This window comes from Python bivittatus, unplaced genomic scaffold, assembly GCF_059951505.1.
Source record: "Python bivittatus isolate LINGU-HERP-01145 unplaced genomic scaffold, Pbiv_v1 ctg000700_np1212, whole genome shotgun sequence".
In the NCBI taxonomy this organism is placed as follows: Eukaryota; Metazoa; Chordata; class Lepidosauria; order Squamata; family Pythonidae; genus Python; species Python bivittatus.
In genome coordinates, this window is record NW_028277098.1 from 46,100,330 (window position 1) to 46,118,331 (window position 18,002).

At 36.7% G+C, this 18,002-nt stretch overlaps 1 protein-coding gene across 3 annotated transcripts in view; it reads left to right on the forward strand.

The window, feature by feature from the left end:
* The window catches only part of BEND5 (BEN domain containing 5), a 949,534-nt gene that overhangs the window by 235,927 nt on the left and 695,605 nt on the right, over positions 1-18,002 (forward strand). The gene's annotated exons all lie outside the window — the stretch shown is intronic.

Here is an 18,002-nt window from a genome sequence, read left to right on the forward strand (position 1 = left end):
ACAAGAAAAGAGAATTTACTAAGGCTTCCTCGCAGCAATTGATAACAGCATCTCAAGCCAGAAATTCCACTCTGTTCTGGCACTTGATAGCTTCCCATTCAATTGACAGGCCTCTCTCACTTCCTCACCTTCTACCTGCATCTGTGTGGAGGATCATTTTAGAGCACTATATTCACAAGAAGAGGTCTATACAATTGATTTAGATCTTAATGCTAATCTGCTCCCCAATTGGGCTCCTGTTACAAATGCTGAAATAAAGAGGCTTATAAATCAGCTAAAGCCTGGTAAAGCTCCAGGCAATGACTTTATTACACCCGAAATACTACGTAATAATTTTGAATGGTGGACCCCTGTTTTTGCTTCCCTGTTTACCTATATTGATCGCACTGCACAAATTCCAGAGGATTGGGGCCTAGCTATTATTGTGCCTATTTATAAAAAGGGCACCCGAGACCTGCCTGCTAATTATAGGGCCATTAGCTTGTTAACCATAATAAGTAAGCTCTATGCCAGACACCTATATAAAACATTAGTTGACTGGATTGATTCAGAGCATATATTGGCAGATAAGCAAGCAGGCTTCAGGTCTGGGCATTCTATGGACATGCCCTTATACTTCAACATCTGGCCGAAAAATACACATCCCAAACAGGTTCAACACTATACACCGCTTTTATTGATTTTAGGTCTGCATTCGATCTGGTTCCCAGAGCAAGGCTTTGGTCTAAGCTCCTCTATACCACCATTGATAGACGGTTGCTGTTGCTCATGCATAATTTCTATCAGAACTCTAGAATCAAAGTTTGATGCAGTATGCAAGGCCATCACACAAATGAAATTCCAACTTACAGAGGAGTGAGGCAGGGCTGTATTTTAGTTCCCCTACTGTTTAACTTGTATATAAATCCATTGGTGGCCAAAATAAACCAACTAGAACATCACCCCCCAAAATTGGCAAACAGGCATATTGCAACTTTGCTGTATGCAGATGACATAGTACTCCTATCACAAACACAAATTGGACTTAGACGAGCCATGAGTGCTCTGGCCAGATATTGCCCAGAGGAAGCATTCGAAATTAACTATAGCAAGACTAAGATTTTGACTTTTGTTAAGAGACCTAAATTGCACACCTGGAGGATAAATGGTCAGAATATTGAACAAGTCAAATCTTTTAAATACTTGGGCATGGTTTTTCATAGCTCCACTAAATGCAGTGCACACCAAAATTATGTTATACAAAATGCTCAAAAAACAGTGGTTGCAATCCAATCCTTTCACTTTACCAGCAGCACTGAAGTTATACTCAGCTAAGGCTCGTACACAATTACTCTTTGGTGCCCAGCTAGGACCTTATTCTTCCTTTACTTCTCTGGAAAGGGTTCAATCCAAATTCCTAAGGGCCATATTTCAGGTACCCCCCTGCACTCCAAATGTAGTATTAAGGAGGGAGGCAGGGCTGCCAAAGTTGAAACAGGTGCATGGATCTGTATTGTAGCACATTGGCTGAAACTATTTTTTCCTACAGGTTTGGATTCTTTCCTTATTAAGGATAATTATCAATCACTATGGGCCAGGACTATTCTACAAAAACTCCAACATCTTGGCTTTTCTAGGGAGGCGTTCCTAATGATGGGTTATGAGCGTGCACTCCGTGAATTCAAACAGCATATCAAAGACCTGGAAGTCCAGCAGGACCAGTCTGCTCTTCCTAAGAATGTTTTTTTGAGCAGTCAAGTCTTTTCTTATAAGCCAGCGAGATACCTAAATTACATAACCATCCCCAAACTTTGGAGGGCATTAACTCTAGCACGCTGTAATGTTCTTCCTACAGCAGTTTTGGAGGGCCGATACAAAAAAGTCCCATACAAGCTGAGATTGTCCCCCTGTAGACAAGGGGCTGTTGAAACTACAGTACATGTCCTGCTATACTGTATTTTCTATAAGGATTCACACACCCATTTAATAACTCCTCATTTGGTAAAATATCCTGGATATTCTGATCCTTTTTATGTGCGGTTGTTGCTCTCTGATCAGAATGATATAGTTTCCTTGAACATAGCTAAATTGTGTTACACTGTTTGTAAAATCAGGCAGACGTTGACTGCCCATTGATGATCCCACCGATCTGCAAAGATATTATTATGTTTAGTTTTATTTTATTTTAATGTATTTTAATTCACTTTAATGAATTTTTAACATACTTTTGTTTGTGGTTCTGGTCTGTGACCGTAATAAAGATGATTCTGATTCTGACTCATGACACAAAAAAGACAAAGGTGAGAAAAGGGTGGGAAAATCAATTTCTTCTTAGCTTTATCATATTTATGTATGTATTTGTGTGTGTGTGTGTGTGTGTAGGTATATGAAAGAAAACAGGAACAATTTACTTATTTATTTATACAAGGATTATTATGTCACTTACTCCATATCCTAACATCCCAAAGAGTACAGGCAGTTCCCAGGGTATGCAAAGGTTTTATTCCAGGAACACTCCTGTAAGCCATTTTTCCATGTACAAAAATGGCAGCCACTATTTTTCTGCCCCTGCTGTAAAGTCAGATTTACATAAATCAGAGTTTACATAACTTGGGGATAGCCTGTACTGTCTTCCTACTAATAACTAATATTGGGTAACTGATATGCACTCTCATGGGTTCTATTCATTTCATCAGAATGACTTAGGTGAAAATCATTCCAGTGATATTCAGAAACAAGATCAGGGTTTCTACTCTTTCTTGAGGAGGATTTCAAATTGTTTGATTCAGCTTGAAGTAGTTATTATTAAGCGATGCAAAGTTTATTATATAGATCTAATATTCTCTATGTTATGTTTGGTATTATAATTGACATTTATTGGTTCCAATCCAGAGTTATATGTGAAGAACAATGAACTATCCAAGTGTCATGGTGCTTGTTTGCAACCATGAATTTGTCAAGCATCAAGTCATTTTTTGTAGAGATGGAGAGTCAGAATCCAATAATGCTGGTTGGTTTTATATTAAGCTTTTGTTTGTTATTGGTTTAGTGTGTTACATAAATAGTCCATGGTTAAACAAACCATGGTGTAGTACAATGTGTAAATCCAATCACAATCTCATTTTTGTTTTGTTTTGTTTAAAAGGCCAGGGAAATAAGGATTTATTCCTAACCTGTTCTCAATAGAACATGGTAGAATAACAAGTCACCAAATGTCTCTTTAAAATATTATATGTGTTTCCTAATCTAGTGCAAGGAATTGTGTGCTTAACCCACACAAATGGCTTAAAATGATGGATACTAAATCAGGCCCTGGAACACACAAAAGTTCCTGATGTAATGCTCTTGGAGGTTTAGGTAGTTGGTTAAAAAAAAACCCACCTAAGTGCAGATTAGCTCTGGAGATTTAACCACTTTAATTGAAATTTAACCCAATTGATTTATAGATTCCTACACTTACAACTTGCATTATGACTTTGAAGTCAATATAGTGCTGGAGTTTCAGGGAAATTACAATTCTAAAAATAAATCATTACCATTTCACTTGCCTCAGGAGATGGCATAATGTAGCTGACCTTACCTGGTCTCAGAAAATAGGCAAGATCTGCACTTGGAGGAACACCTGAAAATTCCAGGGCTTTTGGTGAGAGTGAAAGTAAAACAAAAACAAAAATAAAAATAAAAGTAGAAGAAGACAATGTTAAATTGTTTCTCTGCCCCCCCAAAAAAACACCTCCCAAACCCCTGCAAGAATGAGTCACTGGGAGTTGAGCATGATTTGAGAGCCTTTTTTACAGTCCCTTTTCAGATATCAAAGAGATAATTTCATATGGTGTGCAGAAATAGTTCTATCTTGGGAGACAAAAGAAAAAAGTACATGGGTTTTAAGCTGTAGCATTTTAAATGTACCCTCAGCTATCACTGAAACTTTATTGAAAAAAAATTAATTCCTGCTTGAGTATCTCAAAATTGTTTGTTGTTGTTCAGTCGTTAAGTTGTGTCCAACTCTTCGTGACCCCATGAACCATATTGCACCAGGCCTTCCTGTCCTTCACTGCCTCCCTGAGTTTGCTCAGTTTCATGCTCATTGCTTCAGTGATGCTATCTAACCATCTCATCCTCTGCCGTCCTCTTCTCCTTTTGCCTTCAATCTTTCCCAGCATCAGGGTCTTTTCCAAAGAGTCCTCTCTTCGTATTAGGTGACCAAAGTATCTGAGCTTGAGCTTCATTATCAATCCTTCCAATGAGCAATCAGGGTTGATTTCCTTTAAGATTGACTGGTTTGACCTCCTAGCAGTCCAGGGGACCCTTAAGAGTCTTCTCCAGCACCACAGTTCAAAGGCATCCATTCTTCAGCGCTCAGCCTTCTTTATGGTCCAGCTCTCACAGCCATACATTACTACTGGAAAAACCATAGCTTTGATTATGCGGATCTTTGTCGGCAAGGTGACATCTCTGCTTTTTAATATGCTATCTAGGTTTGCCATAGCTTTCCTCCCAAGGAGCAAGTGTCTTTTAATTTCATGGCTGCAGTCTCCGTCTGCGGTGATCTTGGAGCCCAAATAAATGAAGTCTGTTACTGCTTCCATTTCTACCCCTTCTATTTGCCAGGAATTAATGGGTCCAGATGCCACGATCTTAGTTTTTTTAATGTTGAATTTCAAGCCAGCTTTTGCACTCTCCTCTTTCACCCTCATCAAGCGGCTCTTTAGTTCTTCTTCACTTTCTGCCATTAGGGTGGTATCACCTGCATATCTGAGGTTGCTGATGTTTCTCCCTGCAATCTTAATTCTGGCTTGTGATTCTTCCAGCCTGGCATTTGTCATGATGTACTCTGCATATAGGTTAAATAAGCAGGGTGACAGTATACAGCCTTGTCGTATTCCTTTCCCTATTTTGAACCAATCAGTTGTTCCGTGACCGATTGTAACTGTTGCTTCTTGGCCCACATATAGATTTCTCAGGAGACAGGTAAGATGGACTGGTACCCCCATCTCTTTAAGAATTTGCCACAGTTTGTTGTGATCCACACAATCAAAGGCTTTTGCATAGTCAATGAAGCAGAAGTAGATGTTTTTCTGGAACTCTCGTGCTTTCTCCATGATCCAGCGAATGCTGCCAATTTGATCTCTAGTTCCTCTGCCTCTTCGAAACCCAGCTTGTACATCTGGTAGTTCTCGGTTCACGTACTGCTGAAGCCTAGCTTGTAGGATTTTGAGCATAACCTTGCTAGCATGTGAAATGAGTGCAATTGTGTGATAGTTTGAGCATTCTTTGGCATTGCCCTTCTTTGGAATTGGAACGTAAACTGACCTTTTCCAATCCCATGGCCACTGTTGAGTTTTCCAAACTATAGTATTAATGATTTAGTAATGATTCTCTACTTAAAAATTGGGTCACATGTACTAGTCTTTTTGCTTCAAGTTTTCATAAGATCCAGTTTTACTGGATATATTTTTTTAAGTTGATTTTTCATATATCACTCATCTAAAATTCATATTAGATTACTATCTAAGATGAAAATATTGCATGAAAACTTTCAAGTTCTTAAGAGCTCTTTAAGAGACAAGATAGTAAATAAAATGAAGAGGGAAAATAAAAATGGCAGATGATCATGCCATAAATATAATTAATTATGTGGTTCCCACACATTCTACTTAGCATAATTTGATTTGTTAATTTTTTGGAAAAGCTGATTTACATGACAGACAAAGCCATATTGTAGTTAGTTGTGGCATGTTGTCTGAACCTCAAGCAGAGCTCAGACTGTAGTTAATATGGTTTGTTATAGGCTAGCTTAACTCACCCCTAGCACAGCATGTCACCCCAATCCTGGGATTCCCTAATGGTTAATTCCTCTTTCTGGCTTCTGCACAAAGAATTTGGTGCAGTGTCTTTCTTCTTTCTCTTTTCACTCTTCATGGGCATATAAGGAGCGTATTGAAGACAAAGGGGAAGGAGGGAATCACACAATCAACTCATTACATATCTTCTTTTTTGTAAAAATAAAGGAAAAGAAAGATTTGGAAGAATCACTTGAAACCTGCTTTAAAAGTAGATGGAATACTGGCTTAAAGAAGCAGGGCGATTTAGCTATCCTCTCTGGCACACAGTTGTATGGTTACTACAGAAACTTAGAAAGTGTAATATACTAATGTAAGTCATTAAATAAGCCATAGTTTGTTTTAGGATAAGGAACCATAGTTTAAACTGTGATTTGGTGTGTTTAATTAAGTCACTGTTTTTGTCCTGGTCAGGCCATTAAGGATCAGGTCCTCCCTTCCCAGCACACCAAAAGCTAATCTGCCCTCTGGCTTGTCTTAATGTGATGTTGGAGACATAGATAGAACATGAAAAATAAATCACACATATGCAAATTAGGTCCTGTAGAATGATGAGGTAGTATTTGATTGCAGTCTGAAACTTCCAAGGATTCCTGAGGGGGGAAAAGCCCTGAGCGAGTTAACTTCCTTCAGTGTATCACACAGGTTGCTTGATTCATTAACAAAGAAAAAAGAAAACAATAGATCCTTTTAACTATTAATAAAACTGAAGACAATTTTAATGTTTTACTTTTAGCTTTTCTTTTTTTAGGAAGTGTTTTATATATAATTTCTGATTATTTTTAATTTTTTCCTTGGATTGTATACTTAAAAAAAATGCAAAATCTTTTACTTGCTTTTTTGCTGAGGGTGTAAACTATTATAACAACTTATTTAACATTCTCAGGAGAAATTATGTTTTTGGCTGTTTGACTGTATAGTTAAATCTGGTCATCTTTAATCTTCCCCTCATGAAAAATCATTTCTGTTTGTAATAGGTTTCAAATGGATATGTTGAGGAGACATGTGAACAAGTCTTACTTTACTGTTATAACTTCAAATACAGAATGTATATGCAATTATGAAAAATCAGATAGCATTGTCACATTTGATTGGTTTTCTGTGAAGATTTATTTTTATTCCATAAAGGGGATGAATTCTATTAAAACAAGGAGAGGAAGGAGAGTTACAATGAATAACTGTTACAGCCCCATTTGGACTAGAACAATGAGTGTCTAATTCAAACTACCAAGGAAACATTTTCAAAAGCACTTTAGTGACTTTGAAATGTAAGTTCCATTAGAGTTTCGGCTTTCTATCACATGCTGAAAGTACTTTTGTTTCCTCTGTATTTACTCTAGGGTCAGGAAAGGAAAAATAAACGGTGCTTTTAATGCTGCAAAATGAAAATGCCTTTTAATGCCTTTATGGATGGGAATGGACTGTTAAAGTGGTAGTATTGTTTTTTAATCTTGTTCATATCAGGTTCCACAAACTTCACTGTGGTTTTAAATGAAGAACATTGTACACATTAATGTTGCTTTCAGCACTGTTCATAGTGGATATTTTCTTTTGTTCAGTCTCCTCTTGGTTAAAGTTGTGACACTAGAAAAAACAGTTGTAAGATGACAGCTGCTTAGGCAGATGTTGGGATATGAAAATAAAATCTCAAATTCTTAAAGGCCTTTCCTAGGAATTAATGCCTTTATAGAAAGAATATAAGAAAATAGTGTGATTATTGAAAATGTCCAAGGGAGTATACTGGTTCCTGTTCAGTATGAAAATTAATGATATTACCCACCATATTTTACAAAGGATTGGGCTAACTTACTCTATGACTAGCAACTTATTAAGGAGCATGCATGAAACAGAAGGAAAAAAGTTATTTACTTCAGAAGGAATAGTCCTACTTGGAATGTTCCACTGGAATGGTTTGAGTGAGTTTGAATAAAGTTCATGTTCTGCTGCAAAGAAGAATGAAAACTCAAAAGTAGATGCCATGACAGTCTATGCTAAGCTATACCAATCAACCAGGCAACCTACAGAAAAATTGCCCATGGGAATGGTCTTGCTTGCAAAGTGCAGCAAGGAATAAACCAATATAGTTTTCTATTTAGCAAACAGGACGTTCAATAACATAACAAACCAGTTTGTAATACATGTACAGTGTCTGAATAAAGAAAAACCAGTCCACACACTTCCCCATACTAAAGAATTTTAAAACAGCAGTAACTTACCTACCAGACAGACAGTATTTTTTTTTCTGTGTCCAAAATGACTCTGACTCTTCATTGCTCTTCCCCTTAATTCCCCTCAACTAAGTCTAGTCTACAGCTGCAGGGATGGAGTGTGCAGTATTTTATTGGCTGATATATAATTCAAGTGTCCATAGCCTGCAGGACTTTTTTCAGGGGAAAGCGGGGGGAACAATCATGGGATCAGAATGCTTAAAACAACATGGAACAAGATGTCTCATTTTATTCTAAGTTTGGCACAAAATTCCAGGGTGGTGGGTTTTTTTTTTTTTAGCCAGGAACACTCAAAATGGCCAAAGTGTGGAACATTTAGAACTTGGAATATTTTGCATATGCAGGCACAAACATAGACATACTAGTGTGGAATGGCTCACAGTGGTTCAAGTCTTTGTTTCTCTGAACAAATTATCTTCAAATGTGTATCCCTCTTTCTCTTCCAGTAAATGCGTACTGTAGAACATGTGAAATATCTCCTACGGTCATATTAAAGGAAGAATGGCAACCACACGCTCTTTAAAATTCAGTATGCACACATACACACACATATACACACATCACTGAAAATCTTTTTTTGCCCTAGTTCATAAAAAAGTAGCCTTTCTGTGAAATAAAGATTACTGAGCCATCTCAGAAAGCAAAATACTTCCTGCAGGATAAGGTTTGTCAGGTCACTGTGGGTAGTATGATATGGCTGGCTGGTGATCTATGTAAAACATAAACTATCTTTGCAGACCTATATCCATCGATGATTCTATGAAAGTCTAATCCAGCTTTATTTCCAATAACGATTAGTAGTTCCTGACAGCACCAAATTCATCTAACTCTATGGTTATTCCTGAATGTGGCCTGTGGTGAAACTTTGGGCCTTAATAGTTAATTCTCTTTCTGATAAAGATAATTACGTTTTTAATTACTAAGTACCTTTTCTATTTACTGAATTAACAAGGTATCCTTTTTTTTCCTGGCTGATTTTTCTCCCAGCTGTTTTGGTGATGTGAAACTATAGAAAAACTATATCTTCCCTGAGAAATTTGCACTATGTAAGGACAATTAAGAAAGAGAGAAAGAAAAGAAAATGATAGCAAAAACAGTATCTTTTTAACTTGTTGAAACGGCAATCTAATCTTTACTGGCACTTCAATATATATTTACTCAAAAGTTCCATTAAGATCAATTTAACTTTTTGCTTGATAGATAGTTTTAGAATTAAAATCAAATAGATCCAAGATGTCCTATAATTTAGGGAAGGAGGACATGCCTCTCATTTTTGTTGCTTCATATTTGTATATATTTTGCATGTAGTACATTATTTACATTAAATTTTATGACTGTTATTGCCTCTTGTGGTTCTACTGTCTATTGTATTGATGGATCTGTAAGGGGGGCAGTGCCCAAGCAATTTATCTACAGTACAAAGTTATATGTCTAAAAACCTCTGTTTTGAAAAACTGAAGATTTTATACATATCCTTTAGTTTCATATCTTTATTTCAGTTTTATATATAGTAGAACTGGTTTTGAGATGAATGGTATGAAAATAGCTTCTTGGTATCACAATTTTTATCTGTCTGTTAGTTTTTGTTAATTGTGGAGAGCTTATTATTTAAGCTGAGGCCATGGCAGAAGGCATTGTCCTTTTTTCTTTCTTAATCATGATTGTTGAAGTGATGCTGGGAACTATAATTAGAACAATTTGATATAGTTCATAACAGGGAAGGGAGAATAGGAAATCTTGCAGCCGACCAGCTGCAACTCAAGGTCCTGGGTACTGGAGGCCATGGATTAAAGCAGATTCTGTTGGATGCCAAGTCCATCTCTAATAAAACCTTGTTCCTCTATGACATGGCATTTATCACTGAGATTTGACTAGATGAGGATGAAAGGGTGCCTCTTTCTGAAATTTGCCCAGCTGGTTTCTTATGTACATCAGACTTGACCCCAGGGTAGGTGAGGAGGGGTGGCATTAATGTTCAATGAGAAACCTGGAGTAACTGGATGCATTGTTCCTCAGGTGGCTGGATGTGAGGTCCTCTATGTGAAATTGAGTGCCAGGGGCAATTGGGGGAGGGGGTTGCTGATGTATCACTCCTCCACCCCTTGTCATCTTTCAATTATATTGCTACAGTGTGTTTCACATAGGACTATCCTTGAAGATGACCTGGAAGCTGCAGCTGCACAGATTGTAGGTACTGGCTTGCAGACTGCTGGTAGCCAGATCAGGAGAATAACACCTACTTTGTGAGGGCTGCATTAGCTATTGATAAAATTCCAGGCCCAGTTCAAGGTACTGGCTGTTATAAAGCCTTGTATGGATTGTCCAGTTTGGTGGACAAACAAACAAACAATGTGTGGAGCTTTATAGGTGACAGTGAGCACCTTGAATGGTGCCTGGAAGCTCACTGGAAGCCAGTGCAGGTCATGGAAGGGTGGTATTACATTAGCATGCATTAACATGCCCAATATTGCCCATGCTGCTGCATTCTGGGCCAGTTGTAGCTTTCCCAATGCTCTTCAAGGGCAGCTCCACATAGAACATATTACAGTAGACAAACAGCAGGTGTGAATAGGGTCTCCTGGTCCAGAAATGGGTGCAATTGGCACACAAGATGGATTTGTGGAGAGGTGCTCCTAGCCATTACTGCCACCCACACCTTAAGCAGGAGTTGTGAGTCCAGAAGGACCCCCAAATTACAAACCAACTCTGTCTGGGAGAGTGCAATCCCATTCAGAATTCAGTGCAGCCTGTGAGGTCTCAGGGCTATAACCAGCTCTGAAACCTGACTGAAAAAGGTCCAGATAGGATCTGTATATGTGCCTGTTTCCTAAAGAAGAACACCAGATATACCAAGAGAGAGGAATGTGATAGAAATTAAATTGCAATTTTAACTAATCTTTGCGGAAACGCAGCAGGGAATAACAAATCCTCGGCAAAAGCTCTTGAAGGACACTTATTGAAACAGAGTTATAGAATTAGATTTCATTTTAAGTGTGAACATTGAATTGAACTTCTTTGCTGAGATTGTGATAATGGTTTATTCAGTGTCCTTCTATTTTTCTCCTCTATACTGGTCTGAAATGTGATGGAATTTTTAACTAGTTCAAAAATATGTGACTGCTTAGTCATCTAAACACAAGTATTTTCTTTTTCTTCAGAAGAAACTCAGACTTTTGTAGCAGTCAGTGCTTCAAAGGAAAGAATCTACATAAACTGAAATTGGTTTATATCTATGTCTATTTCCAATCATTCTGTAATGGCAAACCATTCAAGGGTAAAAATGATTTCCAGAGGTTATGTGCAGAGTTCTTTAACCCTCCAATTTGTTTTGCAGTATAAACTGTCCATATGTTGTGCAGTTTTAGTGGCTTCTTTCATGACATCCAGAAATTATTGGTCTGTTAAGAAGGCATTTGAGAACTGAAGAGTGACTGTTTTGTGGTCTCTTTGCCAACAGATGCAAGCTAAGTTTGTTTTCATAAGTATTGCTCTGTGTATTCCAGTGGATGTGATAAACAGTATGGTTAAGAATTCTACATTATGGTTATATTTATCATGCTTGTGCTGCAATGATGTAAATTCTAATTACTTCATTAAAAAGAATTCTGTTAGTATGGCTGAATATGAATGACTGGCATTGAAATCTTAGCTTTCAGTTTTTGATGAGAGTGACTTGTATGAGAACACAAATATACACTAAAGCAAGGTGAGGAACTTAAATTTTGTTAAATTTTGCTGTCAGCAAAATTGGATTTGGGTAACTGCATCAGAGAACACATTTCAACAGACGGTAAGATCACACCTCTGCAAGTATACAATCTCTGATATGCTTACCCATGGCCATGATACATTTTCTAACCAGGCACACAAATACTTCCCCCTTGCCCTTGCTGTGATCTCCCCTGCTTTCAGAATTAAGCTTGAAAATACCCTTCATTAGCACATACACCTCCATACTCTCTCACACACATCACTCTATCTTGAAAATCAGTTGAGGATATTTTAAATTTCATTGCAGTTGGAGGGGAGATACTTTGCGGCTAGTTTCACAGCCTCATGGGAGGAGGGAGGACTATTTGTTCCTTCATCAAAATTCCTCCCTGCTAAAAAATGCCTCTCTAATCCAAAGAGAAATCTATTTTAAAGTCTTATTGGAGAAAAGTTCTTATTTCTAATGGGGCTAGTGAGAAAGGCAGGTCATGGATAAGAACTGGCAGGACAGGGTACTAGGTACTTTCGTTCTAAATACTGACTCTGCACATTGAACAATACATATTTCCAATATTTTACCAAATTATAACTTACTGGAAGTTATGACCTGTGTGTCTTTGTAAGATTATGATCTTGTACTTACATTAGGCAATAGCATGCTTATGAACATGCATGTCAAAAACTGATATATAAGCAGGTATGGTTTAAGCATCTCTCTCTCTCTCTCTCTCTCTCCCTCCCTCCCTCCCTCCCTCCCTCCCTCCCTCTCTCTCTCTCCCTCCCTCCCTCCCTCCCTCTCCCTCTCCCTCTCCCTCTCAACATAATCCAGTTCTATCATAAAAACAAATTAACCCAATGGCTTCCCCAAGCAGCAAGCCCATATTTTCCTTTACCTTCCTCTTACTGTTGTATTGTGGATAGACCGTGGGGAGGCACTGGAAGGGAGTAGACAATCAAGAGATTGAAGGTGAATCCATTGGCAGCTTCTTGTATAACCAGCAACTTAGCCCAAGTGGCAAGAAATTTAAAAGTTGTTTTAAATCATTCTAAGAAACCTCACAATGTATTCATAGTAATTGAGGATTGGAAATTCCTCTTACAGTTTCCTCTTACAGTTTTTGGGATAAATAAATTCTGTATTTATCCCAAGGCTAGTGATAAAGATACCTTACTGAAGTCTGGGTACTTCTTGCTTCCTTGATCTTGTTCAGCTATGTGGGGTTTGACAACTATTAACATGGCCAAAGCTATGTCAATTCCTCACACTGGAGCCATGTATAAATAGTCTCCACTGTCCTGGCTCACATTATTCAGTTCATTGGGACAATTTTCTTATTGAATGGGAGTGTATTCTTGTATCTTTTGCATGCTAAAAGTTCTGTACCATGGCATCTATAGTTACAGATATTAAGCAATTGCTCAACCACATAGTGATGATGATTGCTATGATGGGCAATGCATACATATATATGTACACCATTCAGTTCCAGTTGCTTTGTTGGTTACATCTTTCTCCCACTAACATTGTAGGCACAGTTTATATGCTGAGTCAAGATTTTCCAATAGTGGTGCAAGGAGGCAAGTTTTCAGAGGTTCTAGCTTCTACTCTTTCAAGCCCTTCATAACACTCTTGACATCTCCCCACATCAGTAGAGAACACACTGCAGGGATTTGGCATGGGATGGAGAGAACTCTCCATTGGTGCCATTGTACTATTGGGTGTGTCCAAAGCTCTAAAGAGTTGATGCCTGATCTTCAGGGGGCTACTTAGGAGAACTAAGAAGATGTATACTAGATTAAGTGGCAAACCTTTTCAGCTTTTACTCTTGGACAGATATTTGGTTGCAATCTCTGTTATTACCAGTTTGGAGCATAAATGCAAGCAGATGCCTCCTTCAGTTGGGTAGTTTTCTTATCCATCTTCAGTTGATGGATATGCTATAAGTATAACTTGATTCTCACTTCTATGAAGCATAGGTTCTTCAAGTGGTCATTTTTGTATTTGTATATACTTTCTTTCATCCCTGGGTAGACCATTTTCCCCTCTTGATGGAAATTTGTGCTAAGTTTGATATGTTGAATCAAAGAATTGACAAGATGGTGGAAGGAACTGTTACAACCATGCACAATGCAACACATTTTCCCATCTAAAATCTCAGCTAAATAATATTCCAAATGATGCTCTGTACATAAAAGGGCCCATTTTTATCAATGCATAGATAACTACTTTAAGAATTGCAGCTACGGGTAAGCAATTTGTTCTTATTTTGAGTGGACATGGCCAAAATTCATATTAATCTCCATCTGAATTCTTAGATATCCATAGTACAATAGTTTCATAGTCTATACATGGTTGGTTTGTTTTGAATAAATATTGACATTTCTGAATTGTATTACATTGATTTATTCTTTTAATTGTGGAACTGCTCTTGGAGCTCATTAATTCTGTGTAGTACAAATATACCTGCATTAAGATAAAAATGTAACAGTAGGATCTGCTACCAATGCCTTCCAGTATCTGAAAGAGTCAAATTATTGTATGAATGGCCCTTTTTTCTTTATTTGCTTATTCTTCAAGGGAACTGCAGGGATAGGAATTAGCATCTCATTACTGGTGATACTAAATACTTTTCATTGGGATATTTTCCTACTTAAAACGATTTGTTACACGTGATATTAACCCCTGAAACTGATGTAATAATTTCTTTGATTTCAAGACATAGAAGTACTGGTGCTTTTATATTATTGTTCTAAATCAAGGGAAATGTACTGGCTTAAATTTCTTAATTAAAACAGATTTTGATTCATGAAAAGAGAATATAGTTCACTTTCTTTTATGCAATCCATTAATGGCATGATCCTTTGTTGGTATTTAGAAGTAAGTCTTACTGAGTTAAGTTTGTCATGCTTCCAGGTAGGTATAGACTACATGCAAAATAGTCTTATTTGCTTAAACATTTAACTTTTTAATTATTGCCATAGTACACATATGAAAGACTTATATATTCAGAATAACTTTTTCTTTAATTTCTGTGAATGAGTCCCTATTAGATATTCATTTTTACAACACTGTATTGTATGGTGATGCACTTTGGTGAAATTAAGTAGAAGAATTGCTCTTTGCAATGTTAATATTCCACTGGGTTTTCCATTCCAGAAAAACTCATTATTATACATGTACAAAGCTGAAAAGAAACAAGAGAGAGGCATATTGTGTGAATAACAGTCAAGGAAAAGAGACAGCTGGCATGATAATTTTCTAATAAAGCTTAGAAAAGGCTGCTGTGTCTTGGAAAAAAGAAAGAGCTTTAATTTGAGTATTCCCTTTGTTTGGATTTGCTTTGTACTGAAAAGTTCAGAATCGTATTCACACCTTTTATGAATGCTAACATAAAACAAATATAGCTTGTCAAAACTTTCAAGCAGTCTTATGTACAGGGTGAAAAAAACACTAAAACAGTGATGTTAATGTGCAGGAAATAGAGATTTTCTTGTACTGTTTGCCTGTTTAAAGAGATCCTCTGCAGCTCATGACTCAGCTACACAAAAGCTCTGCAGATGGTCAAATAGGATAGAAATCAGCATTTGGAGGGGGTGAAATGGAATTGTGTTGTTTAGAGCATATGCACAAGAATTTATGCATAGACATCTCTGCGTGGAAAGCCTTTGAGCATGCAATCAGCCCTTTGTGAAAATGGAAAACACAGAGAAGTCATGAGTGCACAATCTGCACAGGTTGGGTACCAATGTTGATAACTGAAGGAAGGAAGAGACAGTATCACCCCAAACCATGTAATTTAGTTTCAACAAGAGTTCTGTGAAATATCTTATACATTTTACGTTTTACTTTTGTTTTGTTTCGTTAGCCTTTCTTTTGAGTGGCTATACTTCAACTTATTTGTGGCTTTTGTTAGCCACCAAAAATTGATTGTTCATTTGGATACATCCACTTCATCAAGAAAGAGTTGTATGTGCTGAAAGTATGATGCAGATCTACTAAAATGCCATGGATATAAGTGAAAGGATTGGGCTAGAATAGCCTGATTCAAGATATGCTTGGGGTAAGAGGCCTTCTGGCATTTGGAAGCATAATAGATGGTGAGTGGTTTTTTAGAGCCCACCTATACTTAATAAGGATTTCTCAACATTGTAAAATATTAGCACTGCATTCTTATCACTAAGTAGTGCTCTGAAAATCTCATGGTCCCTAACATAAGAACATTTATACTTCTTTTTAACAATTATCTGATATATTATCTAATACATATCTTCAGATAAAGAATACCTAAACTAAGATTTTAATATTCTATACAATAGCTATTGAAAAGAGAGTTACCTGGGAACATAATCAAAGAGTTGAATTGATTACTATAATGCAAAAACAGTTTTAATTAGTGATAATATCTTAAGCAAAGCCAAAAAGTACCAAATATTTAATTTGGTTAATACATCCTGGACATGATATTCTTATTTTAAACTTCTTATTTTTCTGTCCAGAACAGTTTCTCAGATTATCATAGTAACATGGATTAATTACCAGTCCAAACAAGCTGTCTTCACTTGCTGGCCATGTCTTTCCAGTTTTCTAAAGGACTTTTAACTTAGAAATGGTAGCCCTTTCCTAGAGCTCTCATTCTAAATCAAATGTTAAAGCATTCTTTATGACCACAGTGGGAAGGAAAAGTATACTTTTTCTTAAATAAATACAAAGTCAAATGTTTACATTGCAGGTTTGAGTTCTGTACAGTTTTTATACAATGGCACTTCCTTTCACTCCTCATATTGTATAATTAAACATTAATGGGAATTTCTAATGAAAAATGTCATAATAGTCCTTCAGAAGTTACTGTTTCCTTAATCCAGTAAGGCATCCCTCTACAACTATTTACATATTATACTTCTAACATGCTGATTTATTGATTCAGAAAAATACCAAAGTGGTTTTTTTCCCTCTTAATTAAACAACATATTGGAAAGTTGAAATTTGTTATACATATAATCCAACACACTGTTATTTCTTGAAACAGCTTTTTTGGTTAATTCTTAAAATGTGAGATGCAAAGTATGCACTATAAATGCAGCCAGCACTCCAGCAAGCACTAAGTGTTTCCTTAGTGTTTTCAAACAAATAGATGCAAAAATGAAAGTTGGAATTCTCTGGATTTCATAATATTAGTCAATAGACTAAATACACAAATCATATGCAGCCTGTACTCACAATTGTCAGCCCCAAACTCTGGAATATTTAGCTTAAAAACAGTATAAATAATTTATGCATTCTCATGCACTAGAACTTTAGGTACTATATGTGATCTCACTCTCTCACACACATATCTTATTCAAGTGTGTATCAATTTTGAACTCTGCTCATTCTTCTATACTTTTTTTATTGTAAGACAGAATCCAAATAATTGATCAGAAACAGTTACCGTTACTTTTTAACCTAATGGTAAAAATACTATGCTGTTGAATGTGCAGACTAACAATTCATGAACCTCACAATATTCATAACAGAGAATGAAATGTGAACCTCAAGTCATTACTAGTTTCAGTAGACTATAAAGTACAATTTATAATCTGATTTTACAAAACAGTGCTAAGGTCTGGCTCTTTTAAAATGGTAAAAGAGATACCTGAAACCCAAAGCCTGCATTAAAGCATGCATTTACCTGTAATAAGCACCAGGACACTCAACTGAGGAGACAAATTTACTCATTAGTTCTGGTCTGATTTCCTGGTGTGGATTTGAGGAAAACAAAGAACAGTAGAACTGACATTATCACTAAGTCCTCTCCTAGTGATGAATCTAATGAACCATCCAACACAGGAAGCAAAGACACAGTTGGTATCTTACTGTATTCTGTGACATCTAAAGTTTGAGTCATTTTTGTTCCTGTAGCTGTTTTTTTGAATTTCTTGAAGTGATGGAACATGGATGCGTGAGAGAGTTATTTATTTGAAATATGGGGGTTTCTAGCCTGAGGGGTTCTGAATTCAGGAATATATTTGACAAACTATAAGTGTCCATCTGTCTTAAAGGTTCTACTTCAATAAGTGTGCATTGGCCTGGGCTGAGAGAGGCAAGTGATACTTGATCATGAAATTGGGTTTGACATTTCACAGAAACCACTTCTGTTTGCAATAATAGCACAAAACTTTTTTTTTTTTAATCTTTCCTCTAGTGGAATTGTTACAGTGTGGTATAGATATTGCAGATTTTTGCATCCAATTTTAAATTTTG